The sequence below is a fragment of the Thermobia domestica genome, chromosome 1 (genome assembly GCF_964235325.1).
Source record: "Thermobia domestica chromosome 1, izTheDome1.hap1.1, whole genome shotgun sequence".
Taxonomy (NCBI): Eukaryota; Metazoa; Arthropoda; class Insecta; order Zygentoma; family Lepismatidae; genus Thermobia; species Thermobia domestica.
This window is the reverse complement of record NC_137454.1, coordinates 279,203,664-279,217,653: the sequence shown is the minus strand read 5'-3', so window position 1 is coordinate 279,217,653 and position 13,990 is coordinate 279,203,664. Positions and strand designations below refer to the sequence as shown.

At 32.8% G+C, this 13,990-nt stretch overlaps 1 protein-coding gene and 1 long non-coding RNA gene across 7 annotated transcripts in view; one reads left to right on the top strand and one right to left on the bottom strand.

Moving 5' to 3' along the window:
- The window catches only part of LOC145661112 (extracellular matrix organizing protein FRAS1-like), a 3,375,101-nt gene that overhangs the window by 1,754,013 nt on the left and 1,607,098 nt on the right, over nucleotides 1-13,990 (bottom strand). The gene's annotated exons all lie outside the window — the stretch shown is intronic.
- Nucleotides 1-13,990, top strand: part of LOC145661134 (uncharacterized) — a 535,905-nt gene that overhangs the window by 220,223 nt on the left and 301,692 nt on the right. The window lies entirely within an intron of this gene.

The window sequence follows — 13,990 nt, the reverse complement described above, 5'->3', positions numbered from 1 at the left end:
ATCATTTGCTAATCGTTTAAAAATGTCTTCTACAAGCTAAACAAGCATCTTATAAGTAAGTAAAGGTACCAATATTTTTATTAGAATACGATAGTTAAAAGATATCTATAAGTAAATGGCTTATACCACAGTGATATCATTTGTGCTTAAAATACAACTAGAACATGTCTAACAAGCATCTATATAGGTAAAAATCACAATATATATATATATATTCTAAAGTGGTATTCAAGGTAATCTAAAACACTTATATACATACGGAGTCACAACATATAAGCCTACAATATAATCCAATATTAATACAATACAATCACTTAAGGCGTTTGCATTCAGCTAACATATCACCAAAACAAGATATGCAACCCTACATTACGTTAAAATAAGGCTACATGCATAAAAAGTCACAATATATATAACCCTACAATACAAACCAGTATTAATACAACACAAACCAAGAGGTACAAGCTATCCATAGTACCATAGCGCCTAAAGCTATGCAACCCAACAACACATGCTTAAAACACTTACATGGAAACGAAAGATAATATGTCTACAATATGATATATATATTCATGTCCAAATATCAGAACCAATATACATACCTACATGCACCCATTCACAAACTATTCATATATTCATATATCCATATATTCATATATACATGTAATTTGTCATTCGTCTAAGCTTCGTACACCATTAGACCCCGACAGTATCCAAAAGATGATATTCTATGCTAAAATCCCATATCAGCTACTGAAAATACCACATCAATACATAAAATACGTTTCTTAGAGTTGCGGCCGTTTTCTCCCACAATTTCTGATACATTTATGTGCAATATGTACTACTCTATACTATATATATATATATCTCAATATACTTCTAAAATATACAAAAAACAAAAAATCATTCTTTCTAACCCCTTTCATTACCAGCTCATTAATATTCATAAATAATTAATTGATTAATCTAGTTTTTAAAAAATAAAATTATTTATGCAAAAATATCTTAAAGAAATCTTCTTTCAAGTATTCTTCCAAAAGGAAAAAAAGCGAAAGTCACCTTACGTAAAGATTTCATTCATTCTTTTTCCCCATTGAAATTCAGGTAAAAAGAGTCAGTCTTCCTCTGCCTCTAGGTGGCAAGGTCGTTAAAAAATGCATAACAAGTCACACGCCAATTAAAAGAAGTTCCTTTACTCAGAAAAGAACAGCACACTTCACCCCCCAATCCTATGTGTGGACCACCAGTATGTGGGTTTCGGTTTCCATTGCAATAACTTTCAAGAACTGACATGTAACATTTCCAAGGTGTTTCTAAAAATCTCTGTCCTTCACAATAATGAGTGCTTTTTTCTTTTTCTTCAACTTGGCATTTTTCATTCTCCATAAGGTACAAGTCCCAATCCAATTAAAAAAGCGGTACTTTACTAAAAAAAGGATATTACACTTCGCCCTCCAATCCTATGGAACACCCACATTGAAACATCTGGCTGTATTCCTTTCTTTACATGCCGTCAAAGGATTCTCTGCCTCTTTTGAGTCTCCCACCACCTCTTAGCTATCATTCTCTGTCATTTAAAGAATTCCTGTATTATCTACATTTACCTTGTTTCTAATAGAAGCAAGTAACATATGTAACATGTCTTTTTGACTTCCCACAGTTAAAGTATTGTCCAAGAGCTATCAGTTTCAACTGTCAATATCTTCTTTTGTATTAACGACAAAAAAATGAAAATTATGTAAGTGTTAAATAATGCTTCTCTGTAAGGAATTCTAAGGTTCTTTTGACTTCTTACGGTACAGCATTCACCAAAAGCTATCTATCAGTTTCAACTGTCAATATCTTCTTTGGTATTAATGACACAAGGATGAAAATAATGTGAGAGTTAGATAATGGTCTATTATTTCAAATACGAAGGTCTTTATGTCGAATCCTTTGTTTCTGGACCACACACGTTGGATACATTTAGCACCAAGTCCTACTTACCGAAAAGAAACCAAATGGATTGAGCTGCTTGGACGTAATATAGATAAACGTGAATTTTAAATCCTCTTCGGCGTGGCTTCCAGTCTGTTTCTTCTATCCTTTCTTTTTATTCTTTTACTTAACAACATTATGTTTATAGCACCTGCACTTAAAACCATGGTCTCAGATAGATGCATCTGGTTCAAGCAACTTGAGTAAACTGGAAAAAGACCATGTGCTCAAACAACAGGCAAGAGGAAGAGCGAAAAATGACCGCTTCATTTTCTTCTTTTTTTACGCGCCTATTTTTACGCTAGGTGTATGTGCCAACGTACGGACCGAAATGTAAATCATTTTACGGACCGAAAATACGCGCTGAAAATATGCTAGTTGTTGTTGGCCTTTAGGGGCATCCCTAAACATAATATCTATTTTCACAACAAAAGTTGTAAACGTAAAAAAATAAAGAAGTTACCGCAGCATTAAATTCAGAAAATATTTACTTATGCCCGGAAACTTAACAGAAAATATTCATTTACTTGTTACGAAGAGGCAATAGACCCACTTGTGCAGTTCATGAATGTATTTTTATTGCAACATGTTGTTGTGTGCACTTGACAACCAAGAGTTAGCAGAGCCATCTTAACGGCACCATAGCAACTTGGCCGGCGTCCCCGCGAGCAGAATGACATGTATTAATTACATGTATTAGGAGCAAAATTTAGTAATAGCGACCACAACTCACTTGTTTGCAATGGGGAAAATTTTGCTGTTAAAACGGGCCTATAGAGTAGAGTAAAGGGCACTAGCTCGGGGCCCCCTTTGGCGCGGGACCCGATTGGGAGCAATCGGTCCAATCGGCTTAAGGCCGGCCCTGGTTAGGGGAGTCGGGACATGGGAACAAAATTACTAAATTTGAAGATCTGACTACGGAAATCGTTTCTGGTGTGTTGCTGATGGACACTGCTCGTATTTACTTGTTACTGTTATATAAATAACGCTGTTATTGAAGTTTCTATTATAACATATTAACTTTAAGTGAGCTGGGACATAGAAGCATAATTACTAAGTTTGTCAATCTGACTTTGCAAATCGTATTTGTTTTCCTATCCATAGAAACTGCTTGAATTTGGACGTTACTGCTAGATAAACAAAGCTGTTATTGGAGTTTCTATTTTCAGTATTTGTGTTAAGTGAGCCGAGATGTAAGAGCAAGTTTACTAAATTTGATAACCTGACTACGTGAAAATTTATTTCTATGTTCCTGTTCAAAACTGCTCGAATTTGAACGTTACTGTAGGTAAATAACGCCGTTATTCATGTTTCAAATTTCCCTGTCAACTTGGTGTCAAGTTAACAGGAACATAATCTTAAAAATCACAAAATTGAATAATATAAGTTTGCCTACCGTTCTGCTGAAAACTACTCAAATTTGAAATCTATTGCCAGGTTAATAACGCCATTATTCGTATTTCTATTATGATGTATGAAAGTCGGGTGAGCCGAGATATAGGGGCAAAATTACTAAATTTGGCAGTCTAACTAAGCGAATCTTTGCAGTTACGTTCCTGCAGATAACTGCTCGAATGTGAACGTTATTGTTATGTAAAAGAAAAAGATGTTATTAAAATTCAAAATGTCCTGGCCAACTTTTGAGGAAACAAGAAGTAAGAAGTAAGATTAACCAATCTCTGATGTTTCTGGCCACACCGAGTTACGGGTACAAAGATAGGTAACTTCACATCCCTCTATATTATAAGATCATTGGATGGCACTAACGCTGGTGCGTAGTACATTTTGCAGTGTCCCTGGGGTGTATAGTACATTAATAATAAGTTTGGATATTAAGTGCTGATAGGAATAGCATTTTCAAGAAGAACAGAATTCTTGCTCAACACAATAATAATAATAATAATAATAATAATAATAATAATAATAATAATAATAATAATAATAATAATAATAATAATAATAATAATAATAATAATAAAATGTTTCCAATATGGATTTCTTTTCTAATAGCTTAATTCTCATTTTCTTCTTTTTTCTCGAAAATGTGAAATTGTGGGTTAATTTTGTCTTTCAACGCCCTTCAATTTCAAGTGTAGAAATGAAGCACTAACGTTAGGGTTTGTAATACTAAGAAAAAGTAATGATATTACCTGCATATGTGATTGTTAATCCTAATATGCGATGAATCTTATTCTTGGACGTGTTTAAGTAAATAGCTAAAATCTAATGTCTCAATTTTCCCATACTATAACTGTGTCCATAACCCTACTTTACCAGTTTCGATTGTCATTAGAGATGCAAGGGCTGGAAAAAGCGGCTGTTTTGAAAGAAAAAACTCGGTTTTCTCTGCTTCGCTTTTGCTTCGGAAATTTTGGGCTTTCTTCAAAATTGTGCTTTAAATTGATAAAGCAGACTTTGTTTCGCTTCTCTATAACACAAACAGTCATTTAATTGATGGTTGATGCCGATAATAATATAAAACCTCGAAAATAAACCATAAATTTTGAAAAGATATTTAAAACAATTTTACTTCAACATATTTACGTTATGAATTCCAAAGGATTAACCAATGTATATAATAAGAATTTTTTAAACTCCTATATGCAAAAGTAAGCAGGGTTGGCAAGAACCATGGTTGTTTTTGAAAATGCCAAAAACCCGTTTTTGGAGGGAAGTTTAAAACAGGATTTTTTGAATTAGATATTTTGCGTTATGTATTTATATTACATATTCACAGAAATAAGTTTGTTTCGCCTTGGTGGTATTATGCAACAACGGGGTTATGCTGCAAGTGGTCCCATAAGCTTAAAGAAGTCCGGTCAGTAAATTTCTTAAATTGAGAAACTCCCGCCCTAGCCATCGGAAAAATCCCGTCATTACTTTAAATGTAAAACAATAACGGGAACATCCTGTTATTCCTTTGCATGTAAAATTTAAAGGTCAACGTATCATAATCAGTACGCTAAAACTGAGATATTAAATTACAAATTTAGTATGGAGATATCATTGAAAGACCAATCCAAACTAATGTTGGAAGCTACGTAGGCAATCGATAAATTTTGCCAATTTCTATCAATATATTTAAGCAACCTTGGCTTCTTTTTAAAACATCAGGCATTCAAGCATGCAGAAATATACAATTGGTTTCCTTTCGTATGTTAAGGCTTAATATCCTTACGTAATACCAAGGTTATCAAGAAGACTCGCTTAAAGTGATATCCGAATCGTTACTTGGTTTACGCATGAAAGAAGGGTCGTGGTTCGAGCGAGAATTGAACATGGGACACCTTGATTAAAAGATGAAAAGGAAGTAAAACTAATGCGGATGGTTTGATATGTGGAAACGTCACCATGAGGTTCACACGATTCGCATTTTTCGTTCTTTTTATTTTTTTTATTTTTGGTTTAAACCAGTTATTAAAAAAACAACCAGAAAACCCTAAAAGTAAACACTTCTTTTAAAAATACACATATAACTAGCAAAATTGTATGTAGTATTTTTACTTCAAAATATTCCATATCTTCTTTTTGGAACAAAATAAAATTAAAACATAAGAGAAATACTTAGATTTATATTATACACTTAAAGGCTGCACATCTAGAGATTTTGGTTCTGTATATTCTTGACATTCTACAGTTAAGTTTTATATAAGCACCATCACGGTTTACCCAGTCCTCAAGTTTTCTGAATTTTTAACAAGAGGGATTCAACATGTCATTAAAAAACTCCCCCTACCAAAAAAAAGGACTACGGAATATATTTAAGCTAAATACAACAAGCACAACAATGCTGGTATTCAACCCAGCATTCGACTATTCTGACAAAGCTTTTCTTCATTCCACCTGTGAATGTAGAAATAGTGCGTGTACTGTGAGTTGGCCGACTTCCTTTCTTATTGTTTTTAAATCGTTATTATTACTAATTACCAGCAGTGAGTTTTTACGAAGGTTAAGGGGCGGTCTTCCGAACTGAAGCCTGTTCCCCAAAGTTACGGAATGTCTAAAACAAGCCTTTACTCATAAACTTTAAGCTCCCGTCAAATAAAAATTACGAATGTTTAGAGAAACTAAACATTAGTAAGAAAAGCCCCTCCCAAAATAGTTTTCTAAATCCGCCACTGATTCTCAGTACAAAATGATCTTCAAGGTTGTATCCGGAAGATTATTGCTAAATATATAAACGAAACGAAATATTAGTTATGCCCGTACTCATAAATTTCAAGCACCTCCCAAATGAAATTAGGACTTTTTAGAAAACGAAACAATCAGAGAAACCCCTCCCAGAGTACTTTTCTAAATCCGCTACTGATTATTTGTCTAAATTGGTATTCAAGGTTGTATCCGGAAAATTATTGCTAAATCATTGCACAGCTGTAGAATAACAGAAATGTGAAGTACTACGGTTTGACTGATATATTGAAAAACGTACGCTTTGACGGATATATAGAAAAACGTAAATTTAACTTTTGCGCTAGAAGCTAGAGTACTCTGCTGTTAGGAATGAAACACGGATGACAAACTACAATGATCTAGAGAAAAAAAATGTCGATAACTCAAAAGTTAAAATAAAGTTAAATAGCCTCTAATATTGCCCTCAAATACTACATTCTTCGTGTTAGCTTTAATACATAAATCATGTGCTCCATCCATCTTGATGGTGAATTTCAGAGCAAAATATGGCATTTATTTCATGGAATTCATATCTAACTATAGAATATACTATAAGAAAGCTATTTAGATAGAAAAATCATGAAAATGAGAAAAGCCAAAATTTCCAAAATTCTCGTTTTATTTCCCAAAAATCCGGCTTTTTATGTGAAACAAACCATCGATTCCAAAAAGCGGGTTTTTGGCATCTCTAATTGTCATAAATTTTTAGTTTCATTTGAGCGTTTTGTACTACTTTAATATTTTTAAAAGGTATTAAAAAGGCCTTTTATTTCTGCGGGTATCAGATGTACAAATAAAAATTCGATATAAAACAAATTGTTAGGAAGAGGATGCTTTTAACCTACATCCTTCGTAGGAAAACTAATTACATTGGACACATCTTGCGAAGAAACTGTCTCGTTCATAACGCCCTAGAGGGAGATATGGAAGGAATGAGAGGAGTAGGAAGAAGAAGATTGCAACTGGTCGATGATTTAAGAAATGGAAGGAAGTATTGGTAGTTGAAAGAGGAAGCTGAAGATCAAGAAAGGTGGAGAAAACATTTTGAGATCCGAACCTGAGGAATCACACACACACATCTAGAAACACGCACAGAGAAACACACAACTCCTATTAGTCCTAGGATCTGTCGACAGGTAGAATATTTAATAATAATAATAATAATAATAATAATAATAATAATAATAATAATAATAATAATAATAATAATAAACAAAATGTAGTTTATTCATTTTTATATAGCCTACCTAAAAATACAGTATATGGCAAAAAAAAGGTTTCATGAACCTTAAGTTTGACATATTTTAATGGCGTATTTCCTAATATTCCAACCAATGTAACACAGACTGCATTTTCAAGATCTTTTATGTACCATAAAATGTAGGAGTGTTGAGTACACAACACAATAGAAATTATTAGAATTCCAAACTATGCTACACCTAAGTATTTGAGGTGTTATTTGCATTAAAAGTTATAAAGCTTTGAAAATGGTGACATTTGTCGATCATTTTCGGAAAAATTAGTCTACTTATGCCGTATATATGTAATTAGATATTACATATTCCGCCTTTTTATGTTTTTATCTTAACGTGGGGACCCCTCTAGATGAATATAACATTCTCATTTTATTAGATTTTAACTTGGCACTAAAAGTTATAAAGCTTTGAAAAACGTAACATTTTGTTGATGATCTTCGGAAAAATGAGTCTCCTTTTGCCGTAGATACGTAATTAGATATTACATATCCCACGTTTCTATGTTTTTTATATTTAAGTGAGAACTTTCTAGATAAATATAATATTCTTATTTTGTTACATTTTAACTTGTCACTAAAATTTATTTATAGCTTTAAAAAATACAATTTTGTGGATAATTAAAAAAACAATTAGTCTCTTTCTGCAATACATATTGTAATTAGATGTTATATATCCCACCATTTTATACCTTTTACCTTAAAGTGATGACCCTCTAGATGAAGATAATATTCCTATTTTAACTTGGCACTAAAAGTTATATAGCTTTAAAAAAAAAGTGATATTCTGTTGATCATTTTCGGAAAAATTAGCCTCTTTTGCCGTACATATGGTAATTAGATATTACATATCCCATCTTTTCATGCTCTTTATCTGAAACTGCGGACCCTCTACATGAATAAAATATCCATGTTTTCTTAGATTTTAACTTGGCACTAAAAGTTATATAGCTTAACAAAAGGTGATACTTTATTGATCATTTTCGGAAAAATTAATCTTTTTCTGCCGTACATATGGTAATTAAATATAGAAATCCCACTTTTCTATGTCTTCATCTGAAAGTGGGGATGGTCTAGTTGAAAATAAAATTCTTATTTTGTTACTTTTTAACTTGACATTAAAAGTTTTGTGGTTTTAAAAAAAGGTGGTATTTTTTGGATCATTTTCAGAAAATTAGTCTTCTTCTGCAGTACATATGGTAATTAGATATTACATATCCCACCTTTTAATGCACTTTATCTGAAAGTATGGACACTCTATACGAACATAATATTCTTATTTTCTTAGATTTTAACTTGGCGCTAAAAGTTATATAGCTTCAAAAAAGCTGATATTTTGTGGATCAATTTCGGAAAAATTAGTCTTATTCTGTCGTACATACGGTAATGAGATATCACATATCCCACCCTTGTATGCTTTTTATTTAAAAGTAGGTAAGCTATAAATGAATATAATATTCCTATTTTGTTAGATTTTATCTTGGCACTTGCAGTTATATACCTTTTTTGGAGAGAGTATTTAGCTCATCTTTTTCAGAAAAAATAGTATCATTCCAAGCATTTTTGGTAATTACATAGCACATGGCGGCCATTTATATGAATAACTGAAAATAGGTACCCTTCAGATGAATATCAAATTCTTATTTTGTTAAATTTTAACTTGGCACCTGTAGTTATATGGCTTTCTAGAGCGGAATATTTTTCTCATCTTCTTATGCAAGAATATTATATTTCCAAGTACTTTTGGTAATTAGGTAGTATATGACCAACATGTATGTTAATATTTACTGAAAGTAGAGTCTCCAAATGAAAATAAAATTCCCATTTTGTTAGATTTTAACTTGGCACTTGTAGTTATTTGGTTTTTAGGGGGACATTTTGCTGGTCATTTTATAAAAACTAGTATTTTCTCAAGTACATATGCTAATTAGATAGCACAGGGCCCACATTTATATGAATATTAAATGAAAGTAGGGACTCTCCAAATTAATATTATTATCTTATTTTGTTAGATTTTAACTTGGCACTTGTAGTTATATGGCTTTTTGAGGGGGAATATTTACTCACTAGTTATATGGCTTTTTAGGGTGGAATATTTTGCTATTTTTTTTCGGAAAATATACAATTTTTTCAAGCACTTTTGGTAATTAGATAGTACATGGCAAACATTTAAATGAATATTAACTGAAAGTAGGTCTTCTCCAAATCAATATAAAATTCTTATTTTGTTAGATTTATACTTGGCAATTGAGTTATATGGCTTAATGAGATATACATAGCCCACTTTTATATGGTGATAAACTGAAGTGGGGACACTGAAGATGAACATAAAACAATTATTTTATTACTTCTGAACTTCGCACTGTACGTTTTTTAGCTTCATATGAGGGAATATTTTGATCATCTTTCTTCGAAAAATTAGTGTTATTTCCTCGTACATATTTTAATGAGATGTACAAAGCCCACTTTCATATGGTAATAAACTGAAAGTGGGGACCCTGTAGATGAATATAAAAGTATTAGTTTATTAGTTTTGAACTTGGCACTGTACGTTTTTAACTTCATATAAGGGAATATTTTGATCAACTCTCCCCGAAAAATTAGTGTTCCTTCCTCGTACATATTTTAATGAATATACATAGCCCACTTTTATATGGTAATAAACTGAAAGTGGAGACACTGTAGATGAATATAAAATTATTAGTTTATTAGTTTTGAAATTTGGACTGTTCGAGTTTTAGCTTCATATGAGGGAATATTTTGCTCATCATTATCCGAAAAGTTTGTGTTCTTTCCTCGTACATATTTTAATGAGATGTACATAGCCCACTTTTATATGGTAATAAACTGAAAGTGGGGATCCTGTAGATGAATATAAAATTATTAGTTTATTAGTTTTGAAGTTGGCACTGTGCGTTTATTAGCTTCATATGAGGGACTATTTTAATCATCATTATCCGAAAAGTTTGTGTTATTTCCTTGTACATATTTTAATGAGATGTATATAGCCCACTTTTATATGGTAATAAACTGAAAGTGGGGATCCTGTAGATTAATATAAAATTATTAGTTTATTAGTTTTTAAGTTGGCACTGTGCGTTTATTAGGTTCATATGAGGGAATATTTTGCTCAAATCTCCCTGAAAAATTAGTGCTCTTTCCTCGTACATATGTTAATGAGATGTACATAGCCCACATTTATGTGGTAATAGACTGAAAGTGGAGACCCTGTAGATGGATATAAAATTATTATTTTATTAGTTTTGAGGTTGGCACTGAACGTTTTTTACGTTTTTATGGAGGCAATATTTTGCTGTTACTTTCTGAAAAATTAATCGTTTTTGGCATATCTATATATATAAATTTAATTAGATAGTACACATGTGTGAATATTATGTGCATATTAACTTAAAAACGTGAGGCGGCATTGACTTTGCACTAGAAATAATGTGATTGATTTTGATAGCATACATTTAAAATGTATACTGGCAACCCTGTGAATTTTCGTTTTGTCTGCGGACAAATGATTGCTAAAATCACCCCGGTCAATGCACTAACAATGTTGTCTAGACACAAAGACTATATTTCCATAATAAAGAAATTCAACACAAAAATGATCCAGAAATTCTCCAGCCGAGCAGAGTATATCAATAAGCCGAGGAGAGTACCAGAAAATATTGTATGTGACATTGTTGCCCTATGATCACACTTAATGTGTTAGTATGATAAGTTTTTCCGACTGCAATTTCGAGATTTTAAGCAATTGACTTAATGATCAAATAATGACAATAATATCTTAGTAGTAGTACTTGTAGCAGTAGTAGTAGTAACCATAAAGTATTTGTCTTGAGGCTTGGCCTACCCTCTTATAGGGAGCTAGCTTGTTTACCAGCGGGGGCTGAGGTAGAGGGGGAAAATTTCAACTTTTTTTTCCTGCCTGACTCTTGCGACACTCCCTTACCCTCCTTCTTTATTTCAGCGTCTCCAGGGTGTAGATAATTGCCAAGTGAATTTATTCTGAAGAATTAGTGTGAGTTGGTTATTTGTTGAGTGTTGTTGTGGTTGTGGGTTTTTTTTCTTATTAATCATTCGACAATGGCTTCACAGAGAAGGTAAACTATACACAGCAAAGCTAGAGAAGGAATGCCAGACTGCTCTAGCCACGCGGGTGGTTATAAAATATAGATGGTGAGTAATATGCAAAATGTACACAAATACGGTAACTGCTTATGCAACTTTGTAAATGACGGGTTACAAAAATCTTTCGATAATGATTGCATAATTTGCATAAACTCTTTGAATTAAGTGAGTATTATGTGAATTTTTTGACAACGCACTGGCAACCCTGCCCCGGACCGTCGAGTGACCGTTTCTTGCTGACGAGGGTGAGGCACTTGCCAATCAAATCTGAATTCCTCAGCCTCGCATTAAAGCCAGCTTCCTATAATACCTTTTATTTCACGAGCCGCCACTGCCTGTTAGTAATGTCCAAATGTACTTCTGAGTGCTAATAAAGGTCAAAAGTTCATTTACAATGCCGTAATTTATTAAGAAAATGCAGAAAGAAATGTTTATAGCAATTTCCTCATATCCTGTACATTTAGGAAAATCGATATTTCTGACCTGACGGTACATTTGAGTCAAAGGTACGGCCAAAAATTCAGAAATGACTTTTTTTAAGTGTTGTGCAAAAATATTACATTGTGGGCCAATTCAAGTAAAAGCACCTCACAAGTTCGTGTCTAACTCCATTGTTTCAAAATGCCGTAAATAAAGGGTTAAGGACTTCCGTAATTAGAGGTGCGAAGCATCTATATTCGATTCCAATTCCCGATGCGCGTAACTTGGGTTTCGTCGTTCTTCGGTAACAGACTTGCTTCTTGCTTCTGATTTGACACGTTTACTAATACATGTTATACATAATGATACTTGTATTAACTTTCTAGTAAAATGTCCAGCTTCTATTGGTATCAACATTAAGAGAGCATTAACCATGTACTTCTAGTTCATATTTGTAAAATGAGTTTAAAAAAAGTATTATTTTACACGGATTAGTAACATTTCATGCCAACATTTAAATTTTATTTTAGATTCTTTGTCTTTCCATTAATTCCTGTCTTCTTAATGAATAATTTCCGTTACGTTTATTTCTTTCTATTGAAAAACTATTTCGTTAGAAAAACTGGATGTTTCGGTGTAAAGACTGAGAACCTTACACCGAACCAGCCTCACACGTAAATGTCTTTATATCAAAATGCCCTACACAGAAACAGCCGTATCCCAGTCCAAATTATTGAATATGAATGACATGACTACGCAATCTATGACATACTTTCTTCAGAGTCTAATAAAAGTGTTAGAGGTCTATGTTCAATGTCTCAGTCTCTCTTTTCCGTTTGCCATTTTTTCCCTTTACTGCTAACGCGCCTTTCTTACTGTACGGTTGAGTGTAATTTCTGACCATGGAGAAAATTCCTATTCAAGCGCGTTAGATGCAGCTCTTCATGCTTGTGTCCAAAAGTTCTTTACATAGAAGCCTTATTTGTGGCCATATGGATTGTTAAGTTTGATTCGATTCCATTCGATTAATTCGGAATTACACAAGCTGAATGTAATTTTTTATGGTATTTTTGTGGAAGGTTATTTTTCAAGAAGTACAGGGTGTCCAATATACAATGCAATTCGGAATTTGGGATAGTAAGTAGAACTTTTGAACCTGAAGTGATACATGAATAATGGTTATACCAAAATTAAACCGTGTTCATGCATATACTTTTAAACTAGGAAGCAACGATTGAAGTACACTGGGAACCACGCAGTGTTGTCAGATGTAACCAAAGATGTAAATCATTTTTTTATGGCAACACTGCGTGGTTCCTAGTTTAAAAATATATGCATACTATTATTTGTATATCACTTCAGATTCAAAACTACTATACCGAACTCCGGGTTGCATTGTATATTGGACACCCTGTATTAAAATACCGAACTTGGAAAAATATCGAAACGATGAAGTTTTGTGGAAAACTACTCTCTAAACTGTTGGATGTAACATCAGCTTTCAGGTAAAAGCAATTCTGAGGAGTCATACAGTATGATGTAGTACCTGTGATGAGCTATAAATATTTTTCTTACGTTACTAACACCAAAAATAGAAAATTTTATTTAAAATTAATTGTAAATATGATGTACCGATCTTAGTGGAAAGCCATTAGAGAATTCTACGTCATTTAAAGAACAGTTTTAATTTAAAATGTGGAGGAATATCTGGCCTGTTACAAGTTCGTTGACATTCAGTTTGCCCACCGAAGTAGCTTTAAATGACAACAAATACTTGCTTCTGATTGGCCAAAACTAGATGTCACTAATTCTTGATTGTAATTGGCCAACCATTTTTCCATATTGAAATCTAATATGCTTATTTCAAATAAAGAGACATTGCAGCACACCTCAGATTCGGTTGTTCTTACCAGCTGACGAAAGCTATGTAAATTGATTATTTATACTATATGGTTGAATCGGGACTATTTTATAAATATGATTAAGTATTACCTTTTAAATGCCTTTCCACTAATAAAGTACGTGCAA